Here is a 24,215-nt window from a genome sequence, read left to right on the forward strand (position 1 = left end):
AGCTCTGCCTTTTATTTGCCTTGAAATTATTCCCTTTTTAAATTTTAAACTCCCTTCCTTATTTCCCTGTCTTTGTATCTCTCTGTCATGCTGAGATAGCTGTACCTTGAGCTAATGGTATAGTCTCACCCTGCAATTTTGGGATCAAATTTGTTCTTAGACTAGGGAACAAGGGGTGCCACAAGAGCCCTAGGATAGAGGTTTACCAAGTCAACACACAGGCTGTGTTATATACAGCACAGCTTGTCATGATGTCGGTATTCTGGTCCCCTGATAACTAGGGCCGTGTGCTGTTTTCTTGTGATGGAGACTTTTTCTGGTACACCTATCTCACCAAGGAATTAATTTCTTGTCCCTGAACTGCCTCTCTATTTTTGTCAATTAAGCCTTCTTTCAAATATCTGTCTTGACTGTACTCTTCAATGTTCACTGCTGGAAACAAATACTACTGGAAGTATTTTAAGCAGAAAGAAATTTAATACATGTAATTAGATCATTACAAAAAATCACTGAAAGGGCTGGAAGATTGGGTTATAAGCTGAGGTCCAGGAATCACTCCCAAATGCCATGAAAAACTGCCTTGCCAGGGAAGTCACCTCCTCTGCCATGAACCAGAAGGTAGGGAATCAGGAGTCTGCCACTAGAACTGTTCATATTAAAAACACACTAACAGCCCTGGCTGGTGTGGCTCAGTGGGTTGGAAATCATCCCACAAAGCAAAAGGTCGCCAGCTCAATTCCGGGTCAGGGCACATGCCTGGGTTATGAGTTCAGTCCTTGATAGGAGGTTGCAAGAGGCAATGGATGGATGTTTCTCTTGCACAAAAAACATGGTAGCTGCAATCCAACGGTCAGAAAGCGGGTGCTACTGTCACTGCAACTGCTTCTTGAAATCCATGGAGACAAAACCCACAGCTCCGTGACTGTGTTCGTCATCAGTAAACAGACTTTGCAGTAAGAAAGCCTCCACTTTAACTCTATCTTCTCAAATGCAACTAGGTGCATCTAGTTGGTGGAATTTAATCAAATGTAGAACTCTGTTGGCAAGGAAGCCTGGGAAATTTAGTATTTAGCTTTTCCATCTACTTCAGTACAGAAAGTCACACTAAAATGAAGTTCCAGTAAATGCCGAGTGCCATGTTCAATACACCATGCCCACATTGTACTGGAAGTCCCAACCAGTATAATCAGAGCAAGAAAAATAATAAAAGTCATACAGTCAGAAAGTAAGGAAGGAAGGAGCAAAACTGTTCTTATTCACAGATCATATGATTTGTACAATGAAAATGATCAGAAACTTACAAAAAAAAACTTCTGGAAAAATTAAGTAGGTATATCAAGGTCCCAGATACAAAGTCAGTATAAAAAAGTTCAATTGTATTTCTCTATATGAGCAGTGGTAAATTTAAAATTTTTAAGTATTTATAATAGCATTTAGAAAATGTGAAATACTCAGGAATGGATTTTATAAAATGTGTATAAGATTTGTGCACTGAAAACTATAAAATATTGCTGAGAGGACTGAAAGAAGACCTAATTAAATGGAGAGTTACATATTCACAAATTGGATGACTTACTCTTAAGATGTACACCATCCTCAAATTGATGTTCAACTCAATGCAAGTTCAGTCAAAATCTTAGCAAGTTTTTCAAAAAGACATTAATAATTTGATTTTTAAATTTATATGGAAATGCAAAGGACCTGCATAGTCAAGACATTGTTAAAAGAAACATCACAAACTTGGCTGTCTTACACCCTAGACTTAAAGACTGTTTTGGGTTCCAGGACTCAGTCTGAAAGTGTATGTGTGTTTGGCCAGGGTGTAGGTGCTGCACAAACCAAGCAATTCTCTGGCATCATCAGGGTGTCTGAAAATTCGGCTCAATTCTGACACTATCTACCTGGACACCCACACCTTGTACTACAGACCAAATGACTATAGATCAGAGGCTCTTGCAATCTCCTGGGTTTTGATTCATTTTCTAGGGCTATTCACAGAACTTAGAAGTACATTTTACTTACCACATTACCAGTTTATTATAATAGGATATAACATTTGCTGCTGGTGAGGGATGGAGAGAGAATGACAGCAAAGGAACATGAGTGAATTTTCTTGGGTGATGGAAATTTTCTTTAGTAGTTATAATTTTGTTAAAACTTACTGCCCTGGCCAGGTTGCTCAGTTGATTGGAGCATCATCCTGTGCACCAAAAGTTTGCTGGTTCAATTTCCGGTCAGAGCACATAACTAGGTAGTGGGTTTGGTCCTGGTTCGGGCATGTAAGGGAGGCAACCCTCATGTTTTTCTCTCACATCGATGTTTCTCTCTCTCTCTCTCCCTTCCTCTCTCTCTAAAATCAATAAATATATCCTCAGGTGAGGATTAAAAAAATCTTACTTAACAGTCAGTTTTTAAATAATTTACATATTAAAACATGCCCACTTAAAAGGGTGTATTTTATTATATGTAAATTATATATCAATCAAGTTGATTTAAACTGTAAAATCCCAAACTATCTAATATATGTACCTTTGTTCATAAAACTAATTCCCAGTTTATACTCCCTCCCAGGAGCATGTAACCATGTCTTTTATTGTTGTTGTAGTTTTCAATACTGATAACACTGGAGATGATTAACCCTTTTAAATTTTGTTCCATTTCTTTATGCTAAAAGAGGTATCTATCTAGCCGACTTGCATTTTCCAGATACAAGTGACTTATCTGAAATGCTAATTTTTCTCCCTCTTCTTTTTTCATTTTTTTATTTTATTGTTGTTCAAGTACAGTTGTCTCTCCCCTGCCCCAACCCAGTCATCCCCACCCCCCTCCTCTGACTCCACCCCACCTTGGAAATGCTAATTTTTAAAGGGGCAAACAAAGGAAAAGAAAGCAATATATAAGACTGAGAAGGAACAATGGGAGAGGTAAAACAAAACCCATTTTCACAGGAGTAAAGGGAATAACCTTTTAACTCCCAGTCAGCCTCTCTCTCTCTCTCTCTCTCTCTCTCTCTCTCTCTCTCCCTCTTTTCCTCCCTCCCTCCCTCCCTCCGCAGTATTATTGGTTCTCTCTTCTCTTCTCTCTCTTCTCTTCCAGCCAAACCTTTAGCAGCTATTTTTGGTTTTTCCTTATCCTGACCAACAGAATCATTTACAGGTCAATTGCTAAGTCCTTTGTAATAGTTCTTGCATCAGCATAATTTCCCCCCTCTTCATCACTTCTGCCACTTTAGTTCATTTGCCCTCTTTCTACTTTATTATAAGCAGACCAGCTAAGTCCTTACCTCTAAGTTCTCCTTCCAGCCCAACCTACTCTCCTCTCTGCAGTTAATTTTCTTTTTTTTAAATGCTCAATGATCTCTGATTTTTTTATTGGCCTCCTGACCCTTCCAAGTTGCCCCATTTCTGCTGCCTTTAATGGCGCAGAACTTTGGCTTCGTTACCTCAGACACCACAGTGCCATCCATAGTCCTGCAGGTGGTGGTCTTTTAGGTAGATGTATGGAGTGGCTGTTGTCCAGGGCATCACCAAGAGTGAAGTCCTCCCCTTGTTCTAGCAGGCACTGGTAGGTGGCAAGGTCAGCCTCCAGCTTGACCTTGATGTTCAGCAGGGCCTCATACTCCTGGGCCTGGTGCTGCCCCTCTGCCTGGGTTGGGCCAGCTCTGACTCCAGGTGCAGCAGGATCCCATTGAGTTGTTTCATCTGCATGGCACAGCGTGGCTCCACCTCCCTCAGGTTGTTCTCAAAACTGACCTTTGGATTCCTCATTGAGTCCAGGTCAGTCTCCAATGACTGGACTGTACATTTCAGCTCTATGAGTGTCGTCTCAGCAGCTCTTATCTCAGTGGTCTGCAAGGTGACCACTGTGGTGCTCTCCTCCATCCACTGGGACTAGTACTTGTTTTGCTCCTCTCGGTTCTTCTGAGCTAGCTCATCTTACTGGGCCCAGATGTTTACCATGATCTTGCTGAGTTCCTGAGATTTGGGGGCATCCAACTTTATGGTCAGCACAGAGTTGGCAATCTAGTTTTGTAGAGCATTTGCTTCTTCCTCGTGGCTCTTCTTCACAAAGAGCAGCTCCTCCTTGAGAGCCTTTATCTCTGTCTTCAGCTGTAGCCTAGTGATAGTGGTGTCATCCGTGACCTTAGAGAGCCCACGGATGTCATTCTCAGCACAGTGGTTAGTGCCAGCTCCAAGTCTTATTTGACTCTGAAGTCATTAGCAGCAAGGTGGGCACTGCTAATCTGCAGAACAATGAGGGCATTGTCCACAGAATTTGCAAAGATCTTAGCCCTCAGGTCCTCAATGGTCTTGAAATAATGTCTCCAGTCTCTGATTTGGGGTTCCCTCTTTTCCAGGTGTTCCCTTATTTTGCTCTCTAGTCTCTGATTATCAGCCTCCAGGTTTCTCACCCTTTCCAGGTAGGAGGCCAGGCGATCATTCAAACATTGCATTGTCTCCTTGCTCTGGATGCTTCCTATGCCCACCAAACCCCTTGCCCTCCCCACGGCCAGGCCCCCAGATCCACAGCTGCCCCCACACACTAGTGGAATGGGACACCAAGATCTGAGAGCTCAAGCTGCTGGCTGGCCAGGCCCAGTGGCTGGATGACTGCACAGAGACCAGGGTCCAGTTTGTGCAGAAGCTAGACCCAGTCCTAAAGCTCCTGCTGTTCAGGGAGGAAAGCCAGAAGCTGAGGCTCTGGTTCAGGCAGCAGTGTAGTTAACTTTCTTGAAGCACATTTCTACAATGGTGCTCACAGCATCAAAAACAAGCAAGAAGCAACAACAACAACAACAACAACAACAACAACAAAATTTCAATGGGCTGTTTACTAACTAAAATCCCAATATCAGCATTCAAAATATTCCAGAACTGGGATTTGATCTGCATTCCTACACTTATATTCCATTATTTTCTTACATCTACTCAGGCTATACAGTGTAGTAGTTGAAAGCTGTTATTATTACTTCTGTATTAACAAAAGCAACATGGAAAGCCAAATGTTTTTAAATAAGCTGTACGCAAAGAGAAACCTCTGGCACTTCATCAAATATTCAGAAAGACCCCATTCATATCCCACAGATGTTTCTGTGACCTGGTTTTCTTGCAAAGTATATGTTTCCTTTAGGTCTACCACCATAAAACTGGTGTGTACCTTTTCTGTGCTATTTGGAGACTTATTTAGCTAGTTCATTCTCTAAACAAAGATTCATGTACAGAAAATAGCCTTTTGAACTTGAACAAGTCCTTATTTTACATAGTCTAAGAAACCTTGGTTATGCTTTCAGAATAATTTTTCTTTGTCTTAAATGATACAATCTGTAATAACTGTAATTGAGGACAAACTGAAATATATTATACTAATAAGGTCTGACAAAAAATTAAAAGATGAGTGGGGCAAAGCCTTTAACCATTTTACAGTCTGGTGAAAGGTCAAGATAATAAATCCTGAAAATCTTTAACTTAAAGTAAAAATACTTTCATTGCTACTAGAGGCACATGAAATGCTATAGTGGCTCAAAGAAAGGACAAATCCTAACTGGTGTGTGAATCAAGGCTTTCTGACAAGGCCTCTGACAGGCAGGATTTTGACAGGCAGAGATGGTTCAAAGAAGTTTCCTAGGCAGAAGGATAAAACTAGAGTTCAGAAAGTGGTTGGGGTTTTCAGGGAGGAATGAGTGTGCCAGGCTGACTGATCTGTACTCTCCATGGTGGGGCAGTCAGTGAGGTAAGTTAGACCCCTGTCTGACGCATGCTCACCTGCCTGCAATGAGCACGGAACGCTGCGGATGGCTTGTTAAAACACGAGAAAGACATACACAGAGACAAGCAGTTTCTGTGGGGAAGTAAAAATGGAATGGCCACTCTCTCTCTAGTGGGGAGAGCGCCTCATCTCCATTCCCAAGCAGATTTTTATTGAGAAAACAGACTTAGTTTGTGGATTCATAGTCTGGCAGAAAAGATCAGAAGAAGTAGGTGACTTACAAAGGTACAGACAGAACCCCCACTGTGATTCTGGGCAAAGTTTGGGGTTTTTAACATATGAAAGGACTACAGGTTCCAAAGGTTTCCTGCCTGTGCCTTTAAATTCCAAGTTAATAACATCCTCCAGCAAACAGGTCTCACAGGATCTTGCATATTCTGTGTCCCAGGCCTGATTACCCCACGGGTCCACCGTTTCTGGTCTGGGCTGCACCACCCCTACTGGCCTGAGTTAACAGAGAAGACAAAGGCAGCCAGGAGACTTGGATTTCTCACAAGGACTCAGGCTTTGACAAAGCCGAGGGGGCAGGGGTTGATGTCAATCACCCCTTCATTTCCACATCCCCGTGAGTCTCTTCCCTTAGGGCATTCCCACATGATTGCGTCTGTCTTAGATTCATTCTCTTTCTTAGAGAATTGTTACCTGTCATTGACTGATGATCACGCAATGAGAGCCAGGCATTAGAACAGGCAGCGCTCATGCCAGGGAAATAAGTTTTGTCTCCTTAGTGGTTCTTGGTCCGGAGGTCTTTCACTCAGCCTAAGTCACGGGGGGTTACAGCTTCCTGATACCAGGCAGGGCGGTCCCCAACACCTGTCACTAGAAAGCCTAGAGCGGTAGGCTGAGGGGTTTAGACTTACATCCAAAGCAAGGAGCCTGTTAGGTAGTACATAATAAATGCATGATTGGCATGATGTTTAAGGAGGGTTCACCTGTAAGAATAGAAGAAGGGAGGAGAGCTCAGAAACTTAGGAGGAAAACTAGGAGTATATCTCAATACTAGATGAAAGTAATACATTGGGAGGAGGGAGTCGTAAAGAAGAAGGTAAATAGAAGTGGCATTTTAAAAGGTTTTTACAGGGCTTAGCAGTGTATTAAAAGAGAAGAAGGAAGAAGACTAACTTTGAATGTGCTGCTACATGATACAGGCAATGGGCTCAACTATCTCGGTGAGGAAATCAGGAGAGATAAGAGGGAAGGCTTTCCAGATTAAGGAACAGGGAGAATGCTTGTTCCATTAAGAGAAATTAGGGGCTAGTTTAATTCAGATGTGTTGAGCTTCATGCTCTGGTGAAATAATTAGGTGGTGATCTTTAACAGAAATTGAAAATAAAACAGGGGAGCCCAGGAGCGGTGTCCAGTTAAGCGATACAGGTTTGGGAACCATCCAGGTAGTAGGGATGGTGACAGCTGAGGATAACATCACCAAAAGAGAGCCTGTGGAGAGAGAAGGGCTCTGTGCCAAACGATAATGATATCGATAGTCCTCAGCATCATTACAAACACTACTGAATGAGTAGCATCATGCCAAACACTTTTTATGTTTTAGCTCATTTAATTAACACAATAAAGGAATCTATGAAAGTTATTGTTATGACTAATTAATCATTAATACATAGTATAAGAAATTATTTTTTAGAAGTAGACTTCCAGATGATTTCAAGATGTCAAGTAGTGAGGAGGGGGCCATAGAAGGGATAGGGAAACAGTATCGAAGTTCATGTTTTCTTCAGAGAATGCTGATTCACTCCAGTTGTCTGTTAATAAAATAGAAATTTAATGTGAATTAAAAAGTGTTAAAGGGATTATAATATGCCCTTTAGTCATTGGGATACAGACATGATGTCTGAAGCTGAAGCGTCCATCTTGTGCCCGGAATGAAAGCCACGTGATGAGAATGAGCCAGAAATACAAACATTCATTGAAGACATCATTGAGCAGCTACATTGCCCTGCTGTGTCTTTTCTGTAGACTCTGAAATTTATCAAGACAAAGAGACATTATTTCTATTTAATGATTTCCGCTTTAGATGATGTATCTTATATATCTGTCTGGTTTCTATATGCAAATTATTCTATTCTTTTATTTTAGGTATCTTTTTCTTAAATAACCTGATTTTATTTTTCCATTCCAATCTGAGTTTTGACTTTTTACTAAGAGATTAAACTCAATTACATTTATGATCATAATTCTTATTTGTATTTGGTTGGAGGATGTAGAAATTGATCTTGAATTATTAGCTTAGGCAAAATACAAGTTCAGGGCTCCTGCAATCAGAAAAGGCAAGAGTACAGCTAGAGACTCACTGACCAGAGACTTGATACTACCACAGTTCTCTTGCTCTGCCTCCCTTTGCTTCTCTCTGACTACTCTCGTCTACACCAGACACCTAGCTTTACCTTCAAAATGAAATAAGACTTTCACACAGGTCCAGTTGAACAGACCCTGGAGAGGAATATGATGCTCAGTTTGTGCTAGATGTCTGTGTGCCTGTCTTCTAGACCAGTTTCCAGGGCTGGGTGGTAAGGACCGGGCATGATGAGGTTCTAAGATTGACCCATCTTAAATTAGATGCTCACTACCAGATAATCTTGGCCAGGGGAGTAAGGTCATGTCAAATGATGGTATCTCCATTTGGAATCTTTGGTTAGAGGTGGGTGGGGGCACGGAGACGTGGCTCAGAAAAATGCAAGGGGTACTGAGCAGAAAAAGAGGTAAATGACCAATTAAATTGTGACATAAATAAAATGTCCCATTTACACTACCTGGGTTTTAATCCCTTTCCTCTTTTTATATTCAGACTGTTCTTATCCTCTGCAATAATTAAGAAGCAAAGCATCCTATTTCAAATAAACCATCCTTAGACTTTCCCACATAACTATTAAAACTAAGAGCAACATAAGAACTTTACTTCCCTTTATGAAGGATGTGAAACCCAGGGCTTCAGTTTCCTTTAGTGAAGCTTCTCCTTTTCTCTTCTCTGTTTTTTTCTTTTTCAATTAGACTGTAGTCACAAACTGCATCATTGTCTTTGTGCTAAACAGTATAAATCGTCTGTTTCCAGTAACTTTATTTCAAATTTATACACTATTTGTATAAATTCAATGTACCTCTCTATGTTTAACTTAATTATTGCTCCATTCCCTTTAGCTACCACTCTAGTTTTCTTGAATCTAAATCATTATTAATAGGTTGGGGTTCTGAAGCAGGCCTTTAGGACATTTATTTGGGAAGCAATCTAGTTTTTGAGTCCTTGGACACCTAAAAATGAATGTCCACGCCTTTAGTCTCTGTGGCAACAAGTTATGAACAAAGGCAAGGTTTTTGTATTTTAATCCTACTTCACAGACAGGCAGGATTATTTTGTTTCTTAACAGTATCTGACTATATTTTTATTTTACCATATGTTCATGGAAGATTTTTCTTATTTGATATATTATCCTAGTTAATTGGGAGGGCTTTTCTTTTATTATATTCTTTGAACCGTTTTAAGCAGAAGTGAGAGTAGTTCTGTGGCTGTACAGCTGGGTTTGGCAGCTTCAGAGTATGAACAAAGAAAATGGATGTTGGAGATTTCCTAAGCTTGAAGTCTGGCAAATAGGCTATGGCACAAGTTTATATACTGATGAGAGAGTTCAGTATAGTGTTCAAACAAGAGCACTACTGGCAAGCTGTTTATAGAGTTATACTGAGTAGGAAGGTAAATGAAGTTGCAGAAGGTAGACATTCTGAAAGAACAGGGAAATGTAAAGAACTGAATTTATTATTGGACAAACAGTTAAGCTCAGTGGGATACTGTGATCAGAGAAGGAAATGTCAGAATTGGAAATCTCATTGCATCTTAGTTGCTTATTTCCCTTAATTCAAAACATTCAAATTTTATTTGAATGCCATAGACATTATCAGTTTGATGCCATTAGCCCATTATTGGGTTGTCTTTCTATTGTATAATTTTTTAATCATTTTATTCTTGCTTATGCAAATATTGTACTTATTGCTTATTTTATGTAAGTTAGATTCCTAACCAGCCTTTTGAGCTTTCTTATTTTCTATTCCAATTACTGTTAAGAGTCAGGAATGAGATATCCATTTTCCCCTCTGAGAATAATGCTACCTCTGTTTTAATCATCAGCTCTGATCTTTACAGTTTCATTCTCAATGTAACAAATAAGCAAATTTTTTGTAATTATGTATATGCAGGAGAACAACGTGTGTGTCAGTTCTGAAGCAGAGAAGAATTAAAAGAACAGACTAATGTTAACTTCAACTTCGTAAGCACATACTTGCTTTACAAGCCACAGAGCATTCAAACTGATGAAAAACCTCATCATGATTTCCTGATTAAATAATTGGACTTTATAATTTATGTTCTACTACATATCCTGGAAAAAACTTCATGGACTGCTTAACTGTGATTGTGACAAACTCTGGTGTTTAAATTCCAAGTTGTATCCTTTCTACTATTCTTCATTGCATCTTTATTTGTGTCTTTGGTGCCCTCTGAGACTGTAACTTCCTTGAGGGCAGGCACTCATTATATTTGCGGCTGAAATTTACCTGAGTCTATGTGTTTAAAGGGATTTGTATAGAAAGTGGTTGTGACATGAAGAATTAACTTCATTGCTGGAATATAATTCCTATCTCTTTATAAATATAAAGCACATTTTATTTTGTTAATTAAGTATAATACTAAATATTTACATAATATTAAACATGGTAATAATTCTGAAAGCCACTAGAAATAAAGGAGGAAAAATTTTAATTGGAATTACACTTGTGGTTCAAAACATCCTATCAGAAAAAGACAAATATTCCAGCAAATCAAATCCTCTTCTAATAAACTCTAATAAACTATGTATGTAGTCACTGTCACTTGAACTGCTCTCGCTTTCCAATTTTTAACCTCAGTTTGTACCAAGCACAACCACACATAATTACTAAATTGGAGACATTCTCTAGCTATGCTTTCATATCTTATTCTGACTCAAACATTGCATCTTTAGCCGTCCCTAGGTTAGTCAATGCCATTAGTCATTTTAAATGTGTGCTAGTCTGTCTTCCCCTATGGTTGAACATGTACCTTGCTTCTAATGTTTTTGCTATTGTGAATTATACTGCAAAGAACAGTCTTGAACCTCAGTCTGTGTTTGTACCTTCGATCATTTCCCTGGGATAAATCCTGACATCAGCCAAGATTTTAGAAGGAAATTGATGGCAAGGTCAAAGTGTTTAGTTCAATTTAATACACATTTCTTCCTTTAATAAAGGGACTGATTACAAGCGATGTGGGCAGGGTTAAGGGAATCAACAAGGAATGGTAAGCACTCGGACAGGGTGGCAAACAAGCCGTCGAGAGAGAAGGGGTGGAGAGTGGAAGGACATATTATTTGTGGAGCACAGAGAAAGCCTCCGCTGAGCAATACAGGCTGCCCCACAGAGCACTGTGGCCTTAAAGTTGTGCTTCTCAAACTGTGGTACCCGCACCAGCAGCATCAACAACACCTGGGAATCTGTTAGGAATATAAATTCCCAGGCTCTACCCCATCCGGCTGAATCAGAACCAAAGCACCCACGTGGTTTGCATGTGCTGAAGTTTGAGAACCACTGGTTTCGAACTCATAAAACCATGGAAGTGGGGGGTGGGGGTCAGGTGGTGGGAAGTAAATGTCCCCAAATTTCCCTTCTCTCTCTCTCCTTTCAGTGTCTTCATTGCCTAAACCCAACTAGAAGCTAACAAGCAAGGCAGCCCAGGGAACACATGGATGAGAAATAGTAGGACCTGGGGGGGGGGTGTGGAGTGTGACATGAAGGGGCTGAAGAAGAAGAGCCCAATCCCTGAACTTAGAATCATTGGATCAAAACCATAAACAATTGTATGCATTTTAATACATATTAGCCAGTTGTTTTTCATTTTAAAAAACTTACAAAGACAGCCCTGGCTGGCGTAGCTCAGTGGATTGAGTGCGGGCTGTGAACCGAAGTGTCACAGGTTCGATTCCCAGTCAGGGCACATGTCTGGGTTGCAGGCCATGACCCCCAGCAACCGCACATTGATGTTTCTCTCTCTCTCTCTCTTTCTCCCTCCATTCCCTCTCTAAAAATAAATACAAATAATAAAAATTATTAAAAAAAAACTTACAAACACACACGTTTTCCAGTGGTGGCTAAAACTGCCGATCTGATGGAATTCTTGCTAACTTTGCATATGAGGTTTTAAAAACAAGTCTGCTCTGATTTTGTAAATTAAAGATGTTATCTCAGTCTTAATTTGCATAATGAGATTATTTTTAAAAACATGTTTATTGCCATTTGCATTCTTCCTGGATATTATCTATTTATGTCCTTTGCTATTTTTTTTCCTAATTTGAAAGAGCTCTTTTTCAATACTAAGATGATTTCCTCTCTTTCTGTCATAATTGTTGCAGGCCTTTTTTCTCAGATTGCCACTGGTCTTTTATTTTGGATGTATGGAAATTTTACATCATCAAATTTATTATTCTTATTCTTTATGATGTATTTTTTTATTTGGTTAGCCCTTGCCTCTTTAAAAATTATTTCTTTGGGCCATGATGATGAATCATAACTTGGCTTCTATATCAATTTCCTGTTACTAGTGTAACCAATTGCCTCACAATTAGTGAGTTAAAACAATACAGATTTATTATCTTACTGTTCTGGGGGTCAGAAGTCCAAAATGGGTCTCACTGGATTAAAAATCAAGTTGTAGGCAGGGCTGCACACCATTTGGAGGAGAAACTGTTTCCTTGCCTCTTCCAGCTTCTAGAGGCTGCCTGCATACCTTGGCTTGTGTGCTTTTCCTCTGCCATCAAAGCACATCACTCCAATCTCTGCTTCAGTCATCACAGCTTCTCCTATTCAGACTCTCCTGCCTCCCTCTTTTACTTATAAGAACTCTCCTGATCAAATTGGGCCCAGCTGGATAACCCAGGAAAATCTCACTCTGTCGAGATTAGTAACTTACTCTGGCAAAGTCTGCTTTGACATTTAAGATAACATATTCACAGGTTCTGGAGATTAGGTCATGGACATCCTTAGGGGCATTATTCTGCCTACTACAGTATCTACCACCCCATCCTAGCTGCCGGCCCAGCATGGTCCAGTGTAAGCACCCACCTAGGTACATTACCCTTACCTGTTCCAAGAGATATTTTCCAGACATTCTTTCCAGGTTGACATTAGTTTTTGTTAAGGACCATTTTGCCATCCCCTTTCTTTTTTTAAATCACCCACAAAATATTAAACTATTTTGATGACTATGATAGTTTTCCCCATAGCCCAAATAGAATTTCTGTGTCCAAATTCCCCATCTTTATAGCTTATTTTCCTTTATACTTACCATTGGGCCAAATCCCATAAACTATTTTGAATGTCTATAGCTAATTTATCTGTGAAGCTAAATATCTGTCAAATATTACACTATCTCTTATGGTAACTTCCAATTTGCATTACACTCAAAGCATAAAACCTCAATTTTAGAGAGGTTCACTGTACTCCAATATTCATGATTTAAGAAGTATATCTCTTAATTTCAATGTCTTTGGTTATATTTTGCTTGTTTGCTTGTTTTGTTGATTAGGGTCCACTTATAGGTGAGATCATATGGTATTTGTCTTTTACCACCTGGCTTATTTTACTTAGCATAATGCTCTCCAGATCCATCCATGCTGTTTCAAAAGGTAGGAGCTCCTTCCTACTGTGTAGGATTCCATTGTATAAAGAACAAACTAACAGTAACAAGTGGAGAGACAGGAGTGAATAATGGTGGGGGTAGAGGGGGAAGGGTTTTTAGGAACATGTATAAAGGACACATGGACAAAACCAAAGTGGGGTAGGATCAAGGGTGGGAAGTGAGGATGGGTGGGATAGGGGGGAGTGGTAGGGGGAAAATTGAGACAACTGGACTCAAACAATAAAAAAAATGTGAAAAAAGTATATCTCTATTCACTGGAATGAATATTTACTTTTTCACTCACTAACACTGTGCTTAGTGTTGGAGATATAAATAAAAATAGGACATCATCTTTGTCTTCAAGGTCAAGGGGAAAACATGATTCCAATCACCTTTGTCATAGTTTTTCAATTCTAAAATAAAATAAGAAGTTCATATGTTTGTCTTTTCTCTTAACACATGAGCTCATTAAGAACTTCAAATCCATGTCTTGTATGTGTTTTTGTATATGCATGTTTATAGATGCACTATATATTCTGAAAAGAGAATGTGGTATAGTGAGTTTATAATAATATAATTATTATATTAGTTCAAATCTTGGCTTTACCAATTATTTGCTTCATGATCTTATAGGAGTATTTAACGTCTGTGAGCCTTAGTTTACAGATGTGTAAAATGTGGATGAAAATACCCACCTCACCAGGACTTTGTAAGGATTAAATGAGACAACACATGTAAAAGCACTGAGAATAGCCTGGAGTACAGTCAGTCCTCAAATGTGTGCATGAAGTGAAAATGTCAAGTGGAGATGGTTTCCTTCTATTGCAGAGTGATTAATAGCACAAACTCTATAGCCAGGCTGCTTGGTTTAAAATCCCGGCTCTACCATTTTCTAGCTGTGTCTTGACTATACAGTGGGAATTATAATAATAATTATTATGAGAGCCATCACAAAGGTTATATGAGTCGTGGACTCTAAAACATGCAGCATGCTCAGAAGAGTGCCTTCTAATCAGCAAGTGCCATATGGTTGTTGGCTGTAATTACATATCTCTCTAAACTCATAGTTCCTCACAAAAGAGTACTACAGATATATTAGTTACATTAGCTAATACAGTTATATTAGTTGTATTAACTAAACTTACAGTTTCTCAACATCAGGTATTTGAGCTTATAGTACAGTGTGATATAATGAAGAGACCAGTGTCCCGGGCCCACCCACATTTGTCAGCAAGGCTGACCACGCCTCTGTTCCTGAGAGCTGATATCCTCCTCTGTGGAAGTCAGCACTGATCTCTCCCTTACCCAAGATTTTTTTTTATCATCGCCACATTAAGAAATATAAATATCACAGATGACCTAGGATTACATCCTGAAGACTGGGTGTTTTACCTTGTATGAGTCACTGAGCCTCTTTCTTTCCCTTCGTTATGTGTGAATGTTTTTAAATGGACAAACATCATTTCTGCTAACTGGATTGTAGTTTTTCCTAAGGTGGGGGAGTGTGGGGGGGCTCCGCCCGCAGGGCGCCCCCCTCCCCAGCCACCATGGATGAGAATTAAGTCTACCAAGACATGATCTGCTTGGGGGGGAAAGGTGGCCCATCTCTCAAAGGGAAAGGGCCAGGAGCCTTTTCCTCAATGGGCTTTTATTGGGTTTGTTTGCACAAGAAAACAGGTAAAGCTCATTAATCATTGTCAGGCAGTAAGGATCAAACAATAGATAACAAAGAACTCTGAGGGCCTATTCTGAGTCAGGGTCTAATAGCTAAAGAGCAATAAAACTTTTGAGGAACAAATTCATTTCTTGCTTGGACCTTTATTTAATTGAGAGCATTCTAAACAAAGCAGGTTTCACAGGATTTTACATATTCTTTCTTAGGCCTGATTGCCCTAGAAACCCACCCTTTCCAGCATAGGGCTGCACTGCCCTCTGTCATTGTTTCAGGCTTAAGTCAGGGCAGGGAATATAAGGCAGCCAAGAGATTAGGAGACTTCTCGCAAACAGAATAAGGAATCAGGCTTTGTCAAAGCTGAGAGGTGAGGGTCCATCACCCCCTTCCTCCATAGCCCCCCAAGTCCTTTCCTGGGGCCTCCATGTGATCATGCGTGTCTTAGATCATTCCTCCCTTGGGGAATCTTACCCATCACTGGCTAACCAACCAAGCATTGGGGGCCAGTTGTGGATGAAGTAAAAGGAGCAGAAGCAGCACTCCTGCCAGGGAGATAAGCTTTGTCTCCTTAGTGGCTTATGGTCCAATGTCTCTCCCTCCGCCTTAGCCTTGGAGGGGGTTACAGCTTCTGAAACCAGGCAGGGCAGTTCCCAACAGGGGAGAACTGTTTTAATTTAGGAAAATATCTTAACAGTGGGTTGAAATGCAAGCGGGATCAAAGAACATCTATTAGAAGGGGAAATTTTAACTAAACTGTGCTCAATGGAGAAGTAACAGGAACAAGGGTTGAGGGAGAACATGAGAGAAGGAAGAAGGGACCGAAGGGGCATGAGAACTGGCAGGAGGCCGCAGAAAGCTAACCTATAGAAATTTAAAGTGAACAAATAAAGAACTTTTAGAAAAAAGGCATGTTCAATATTCAAGTCTATGTTTGCATTTCTTTGACGTAACCCCCCTTTTCTTCTCCAAGATGGCACTAAAGTCTGATGTGTCTGCCTTTATATGTGAGTGTGTGAGTGCAGAATGAAGAACCAGCAATGGGGAGTGTGGCCTACCCCATGGGCACTTCTCCCTGACACTGTGTGGATCTAAGAACATCATATGAGAACGACAATAGATTTGAAATTTCAGGTGGCAATGAAAAGCAAAATGCACAGTCATCCAGAGAGGCACGTCTTCTCTACCATATTAGAGGGGGTGACCTTAATTAAGAAGCTGAGAAAAAAATCACAACTATCTTATTTGCTACCATTGTGGTAAAGATCAACTGTGAAATATCTCAAATATAGAGTTTCCCTGTATAGGGTTGTTTTTGGTTTTTTGCTTGTTTGTTGCTCTTAATCGATTCAACAAAGAGGCATAAAGGGCCAAATAAGTGCCAGGCATTATCCTAGGCCCTGGGGATACAGCAGTGAACAAAACAGAAAATCCCTGCTCATAGAACTTAGTTTTGGGGAGTGCTGAAATGGGGAGAAGAGAGAGGATCATGTGAGTAAGCGGAAGATATATCAGATATATACAGATCAAAATAAAGCAGGGGAGGAAGATGGGGAGTATCACAGCTGGGTAGGGAGAGGGTTTGACTTAAAGCAGGGAGGGACAGGAGACCTTTACTGCAAAAATGAATTCAAGCAAAGACCTGAAGAAGATGAGCAAGCAAGCCTTGTACATGTCTGAGACAAAAACATCTCAGAAAGAGGAAATAATCACTGGCCTTGAGCTGAGAGTGTGACTGATGGTTGGAAAGCCAGCATGGCTAGAAGGAAACGAGAGAGGAAAAGTTGTAGAAGAGTCAGAGAGGCAGGGGATGTGTGCGGGGAAGGGAAGCATGCTTGTACAGGCAGACGTTCTGAACCCTGACTGCACATCAGAACCACCTGGAGAACCAGCTCAAAGCAGCCAACCCTGAGGTAACTGGGCTGGGATAAAACCTTAGCATGGGTAGGTTGTGAGAGAGCCGCACATGAGTCTAGTATGCAGCCAGGACTGACAACCGCTAATGTGAGCAACGTGAACAACTGAAAAGCTTCCTCCAGAGAAGGAAGGGAGACTTCTGAAGGGTTTGAAGTAGAGAAGTGAATTACATGTTCTGATGTAGACATTAAGAGGATACCCTAGCTTCAAAACCTATGCCATCCAGTTACATTCAATGTATCTTTTAAACCACTTTAAAATCTCTCTTGAAACAGCCAGGGTAAAAATTTAAACAATGTTAACTGTGTTTGAGTTCATAAAAGTACCTGGCACACAGCAGTTGCTAAACATTAGCATGTTACCATGAGTAAGTGTTTCGCTATGGTTTCATAAAAATGTAAGATATCAAAATTATAACAAAAAGGCTGTATGTTTACAGTATATTTGGTAAAATGCTGTTTAATATTATTCTTCAGTTTCTGATGGAAACTTATTGAATGATACCTAGTGAATTAGAAAATATGCAGAGCCCTACTTTGTTTCTGACTTTTGAACAGGAGAATACGGACTTAATCCTTATCTAGAAAACCTTGCCTGGGATTGGAAATGATGCCTATCTGTGATAAATTGTATGCAACTCCTGTAAGGGTGATAAATAACAACCATCCTTGTTACATAGTAGCACAGAAGTTAAATGACAAAATCTTTTCTCTACTGGATTAAATGCCATTTACAGCAATTCTCTGTGAAATGTTTTATTGTTATGTAAATTACATGCTATTCTCATTCTGACAGTGTACTAATTGTTTTTCTCTTTTTTCCTTTGCAAAAACAAAAAAAGAGAGAAAATAAAAATATTCTGTTAATACTGGAAAACATTCTTTTTGTTCTGGGGTATTTGAAAAACCAGCTGTAAAATGTGAATTTCAATACAGTATTTCAAAAATGTAGTAACTCTGGGAACTCTATAAAACTGAAATCCACCCACAGCTTTCCAGAACCTAATATCCACATTCACCAGGGAAATTATTAATGTATTTCTATTACCCCCTAAGTATTATTATTTAAAAAATGTATGTGTTACAATCATAAGAGAAGTTAGATTAATAGAAAAAGGAAAAAGTAGGTCTTTGCAGTGTGAAACTAGTAACACAAACCCACAACAAAAGCTGTTTTTGTTTCAAAATGGGTAACTAAAATAAGTGATGGGCATTTTCCTGTATACAGGAAAAAAAACTGTTTTAACACATTTCTCCTCTCTCAATTTGTAATGTTTTATAATAAAAAATGTCAAGAATATACAAAAGTAGAGAGAATGGTATAATCATGATCCAGCTTAAACAAATATGTCTGCTAATATTTCTTGTCCTGAAATCAATTTTCTCAGGTATTAATAAAGCCTCCCCTACTTTATTATGAATAATGTCTGGTTGGTGTATATTTTTTCTACCCTTTTACTTTTAACCTACCTAAGTCTTCATACTTAAAATGCATTTTTAAAAGATAGCACCATTGAGTCTCTCTTTTTAAATCCAATCTGACAATCTCTGCTGTTGCAGTGGAATATTTAGACATGTATAGTTAATGTAATTAAAGATATAGTTAACTTTAAGTCTATTAAGTTGTCATTTGTTTTCTAGGTGTTACATTCTTTTTCACATTATTTTAGATTGTATATTCTGTTTTATCTCCATTATTCATTTATTAACTATATCTCTGTTTTATTTTTTAGTGTTTATTCTAGGATTTACAATATTCATCTTCAACTTGGTCCAGTCTTCTTCCAAATAATATTGTACTACCGCACACGTGAAGAACCTTGCTGCACTGTACTTCCGCTTCCTCCTTCTTATTCTTTGTGCTACTGTCACAGGTGTGCACAGGTAACCAGGTTCTTAGTGATCGAGGACAAAGAATTGAACCGAACACACAAAGTTTATAGCATAAAGAAAGAGGGAAGATTTATTAAGTGATAGTACACTCCACAGGACACGGGAGTGGGCCAGCTCTGAGCAGAGAAGGGGCACGTGGGCTGGGGGATTCTATTCTTATAGGGCAGAAGCCCCCTTGCTAATCTTTGGCGGGCTTTTCCTGCGCAGGTACAAGGAGTTGGATTTCAAAGCTACTGCGCATGTGTGGTTTCCCATGATTTTCTTGATTGGCTACTGGAGAAGGGAGTCCCACAATGTTATTTCATTATAATGATATTATAATGAATCAGGGGTAGCCCGCTGGTGCATTCTATGATTCAGAGTTATCCCAGAAAACAGGAACAACCCGTCTTAGGGAGTCTTTGTCATGTATAGATGTTTTCTCCCTCAGCCCTGCAGGGCCTCTGGAGCTTCCTTCCTGACTATCTCTTGCCTCACTACTGCTGTTATATGTTCTACTTTAATATATTATAAACTTCACAATATAGTACTATTTTTGCTTTAAAGAGTCAACTATTTTTAAAGAACATATTAAAAGAAAAAAATACTATTTTATATTTACCCACATATTTAGCATTTCTGATATTTATCCAGTATAATTTTGCTTATATAACTTCCTTTAATATTTTTTGTAACACAGGTCTTCTGGTGGCAAATACTTTTCAATTTTTGTTTTAATTCATTGAAGGACATTTTTAATAACTACAGAACTCTAGGTTGACTTTTTCTTTCTTTCAGCACATTAAAATCCATTTACTTTAGCTTGAATTATTTCTAAAGAGAAATCTGAAGCTTATTCCCCTGTAAGTAGTGTGCTTTTTACTCTCTACCTGCTTTGAAGATGTTTTTCTTTATAATTCATTTTCAGCAATTTGATTAAGATGTGCTTTGGTGTAGGGGTTTTTTTGTGCTTATCATGCTTGCAGTTTGTTGAGTTTCTTGGATCTATGACTTTAAAATTTTTAACTAATTTCAGGAGTATTTCAGACATTCTTTTTTCAAATAGTTTTTTCTTTTCTCCCTCCGTCTTTCTGGAATTCCAATTACATATATGTAAGTCTGCTTAATGTGGTTTCACAGATCACTGAGGGTGTATTTTTTTCATCTTTTTTTTCCCTCTCTGTGCTTTTGGTTTAGAAAATTTCTTTTCTTTCTTTCTTTCTTGTTGTTTTATTACAGTTGTTCCAATTTTCCTCTGTTGCTCTACCTTGGGCCCATCCCCTGCCCTGCTCCCACAGTCAATCCCCACCCTGTTGTCCATGTCCACGGGTCATTCATGCATGTTCTTTACCTAGGTCCTTCCCCTTCTTTCCTCCTTTATCCCCCCACCTCTCCCTTCTGGTAACTGTCAGTTTGTTCTTTATTTACATGTCTCTGGTTTTATTTTGCTCATTTGTTTTGTTCATTAGGTTCCACTTATAGGTGAGATCACATGGTATTTGTCTTTTACCGCCTGGCTTATTTCACTTAGGACAATGCTCTCCAGATCCAGCCATGCTGCTGTGAAGGGTAGCAGTTCTCTTTTCTTTTCTATTTCCTTTTATTTTCTCTTCTCTCCTCCCTCCCTTCCTTCCTCTCTTTCTTTTTTTCTGCTGCATAGTACTCCATTGTATAAATGTACCACCATTTTTTGATCCACTCTTTTACTGATAGACACTCAGGCTGTTTCCAGAACTTGGCTATTGTAAATAACCAATAACTGCTATGAACATAGGGTACATAATGCTATTGTTACTGAACAGCAGCTGGGGTCCCACTGCCTGCCACCACCCTCTAGGCAAAATTCCAGAGGCAAAATATTGGTGATAAAGGAAAGGAGTCTTTATCAAAACGTTCACAATTTTGGAAGCTCCACAATTGTGGAATAACAGCTTTCCACATTCATTAGTCACTTAAGCCGAGCCATTAAGGCTAAGCTCTGTAACACCTGACTTCTATCATTCCCCCTGTTAGTTTTAATTATCTTATTTCCACAGGGTTAGTTTACAAACTAAAACAACAAAAGATAAAAAAGCTATACAACTTTGGAGGAATGGCAGGCTTCTGCCTCAGAGGTCATCCCCTCTAGAACACCCAGGGAATAAACTTGCCACCCTCTGCCAGGTTGGCCTGACCTTAAGCTGTGCCTGGAGCTCCTTCCCATACTGTCCATTGGGAAATGGAGACAGGTGCAGCAGGATCGTCCAGGCCTCCTGGAGGAAGGAGCCTGAGAGAGCCAGAGAGGTCTTTTTTTTTTTTTTTTCAAATCTTCTAACCCAGAATTCCATGCGCTCTGGAGGCACTCAGCTTCTCAGCCAATCCCATCCTAGATGGTTTACCCTGCTTCAGCAAATGTCTACGCCCCCTCCCTACTTCTCCCCAGTGATCTGATCAGATTCCTCTGTGTCACTATGTCTTAAAATTTATGGATTTTTTTTTCAAGAATACCTAAATCTCCTCTTAAGTCCATTACATGAATTTTTTATTTGAGCTAGCACTTCTCAGTGTAGAAGTAAAATTGTACCTTTTATTATAGCTGTCGTCTATCTCCTCTTTATATTCATGTTTTCCTTTATGCCCTGGAACATATTTAAAGTAGGTGCTTGAAAACCCTTACCTGTGAATTCCAGCATTTCTGTCATGTCTCAACCTTTTTCTATGGACTTATTTGTCTTCTTATTTACGTATTATCTTTCTTAGTCACATGCCTGGTAATTTTTTATTGAAAACTAGACAGGATAAAATTAGGTTTTAGCTGTTTGGATTTAAATTTTTTTTTAAAGTAGTGTTGAATCTTGTTTTTAAAGGAATTAACTTACTTTCATATTAGCTTGATTCTTTTGAATCCTGTTTCAAAAGAATTTGTTAAAGGTAATTAAAACATGCTCTAAATAGGAGTGCCCAACCTTTTGGCATCTCTGGGCCACAATGGAAAAAGAAGAGTTGTCTTGGGCCACACATTAAATATACAAACACTAACAAAAACTGGTGTGCAAAAAAAATATTTTAAGTAAATTTACAATTTTGTGTTGGGCTACATTCAAAGCCATTCTCAGCTGCACATGGCCCCCAGGCCGTGGGTTGGACACCCCTGCATGAGTCTAAAGTATGTTTACCCCTACCCTTAAAGGATTATCCGTCTGGGGTCTCTACCAAGTGCTCAGGTACTCGACGAGGTCTCATCTTTTTACTGGCTGGGACTCAGCTGTCTCCAGGCTCTGTGTGAGCTCTGGGAATTTTCCAGCTTATACCTTGTGAAGAGTTCTTTAACCAGGCTTCTAAAGTTTCCCCCTATGACTTTTCAGCTTAGTGTTCAGAAACAGACTCAAGGGGACTTCTATGAAGACTTCTCAAGCTATTTTCCTCATAATCTGTCCTCTAAGTTTCTGCTCCACATATTTCAGTTGCTTCAGTTTCCCCAGCCTCTGTCTCCTGAGGAACTATCTCATTCTATGCATATTCCCTCTCTCTGACCCATAGTCAGGAAAGTGCCTTCAGAAAAAAAAAAGCCAGAGAGATTACTAGGCTTAAATAACTTGTTTTCTTTCTTTTACATTTCTATTGTCCAGCATCTTAAAACAGGTGCTTCTTATATTTCTCCAATTTTCTAGTTGTTTGCAATGGGAGGACAAGTCCAGGACCAGTTACTTCATCATAGCTTGCAAAGAAAGTTTTAGTTTCAATGATTATCTGCTCGTGGCCAATCTTGTTTCATCTATATCTCCAGCTCCACTCCCACCTTCCCTCAATATATCACAGACACTACCAATTTTAATTGATAGTGGATGGAATGACTGCAAACTCAATTATGAGTAACTACTTGAAGGAACACTACTTAAAAGTTGATTTTGTGCCACAGATGCTGGACTGTACCATCTGGGCATTAGTACCTTCTTTATCTTGTCTTCAAATCAGCTGACACTCAATAAAATATTTTTTAAAGTTTTTAAATCATTTGAATTCACTGTGAAGCAATCTACTGAAGTGATGATGTATATTTGTTTTTTCTTTTAGAAAGACAGCACACTATATTTGAATTACAGAGTCTTAGCATAGCTATCAATTGATGATTATCTAAATGTTATATTCTTGTTGCTTATTCATGAAGCTTAATTGGTTGAGTAGCTGTCAGGCAAGAAAATTGAAGGAACTAATAATCATTTTGATACCTATTATTTGGATATTATCCAAATTAAGGCATTTATTAGTTAATGCTTCTCTCTTTACCATTTGAGCTGCCTACAGTAAGTGAACTAAACATTTCTACATGTTAACATTTCCCAAAGTAGGTTCAGAAGGCTGCAGAATAAATACCATAAATGGCAAAAAGCCTCTAACACCCTAGCCAAAACACCGACCTATTGTAAACACCTTATAAAAACATAAGGGATGCATTTTCTGTCAATAGAAGTGACATTACAGTATACTTTTCTTCTAGGAGTGTAAATGATGTTATTAAGAAAACATTTTTTTTCTTTCTTAGTAAATTCAGGTGTTAGTATAATATGAGTACTGGTATTTTATTTTATTTTACTTTAGGTGTAATGCCAACAATAAATGGAAAAAGTTAAAAATTCATGGAATTCTTCCATTTTAGCACAAAGCTAGTAAGCTGGTTGTAGTAAAAATGTCAGTAGAATTATGTGGCTAGGTTTTAATTTTAACTGACAATAATTTGTTGATTAAGACATAGTTCATTTATTGTCATGAATTCTATGAAAGTGGTTTTCTTTTTACACACCGGACACAGCTCACAGGGGAGCTACGAGGATGAGGACAGCAGTTCCGTCACTAGAGGTGTGCACTGCCCTGTGGGAGTGTGAATGCCACTGGCGGTTTTTGTGTCCTGGCTAGTTCAGTGGTTCTCCACACTGAGACCCAGTATTCCCGGTGTGGTTGTCTTATTTTCTGTTTCATTTGTGGGCTTTTTCCATGTTTTTAAATGTTTAAAATTTTATAGGCAGTAAAATTTACTTTTCTTGATGTGTGTGTCTATAAGGTCTAACGAATACACTGAATCATATTGTCACTGCCTCAGTCAAGACTCATTCAGGACAGTTACTGTTTCTCCCCCACCCCACAAATTCCTGCACGCTGCCCCTTTGTAATACACCTTCTTGGGAACCCCTATCTTCTGGCAGTCACTGACATGCTCCCTGTTTTATGATGGTTTTCCAGAATGTCACATAAATGAAATCACACAGTATATAGACTTTACAGACTGACCAAAAGCTGCCTTTTTATAAGAAATATTCTGTTATTC

The 24,215-nt window shown here is 39.1% G+C and overlaps 1 pseudogene; it reads right to left on the reverse strand.

Annotated features, from left to right (window-relative positions):
• Window positions 1-3,413: 3,413 nt before the first annotated feature.
• LOC114512943 overlaps window positions 3,414-24,215 on the reverse strand; it is a 37,052-nt pseudogene continuing 16,250 nt past the window's right edge.

This window comes from Phyllostomus discolor, chromosome 2 (genome assembly GCF_004126475.2).
Source record: "Phyllostomus discolor isolate MPI-MPIP mPhyDis1 chromosome 2, mPhyDis1.pri.v3, whole genome shotgun sequence".
Classification (NCBI taxonomy): domain Eukaryota; kingdom Metazoa; phylum Chordata; class Mammalia; order Chiroptera; family Phyllostomidae; genus Phyllostomus; species Phyllostomus discolor.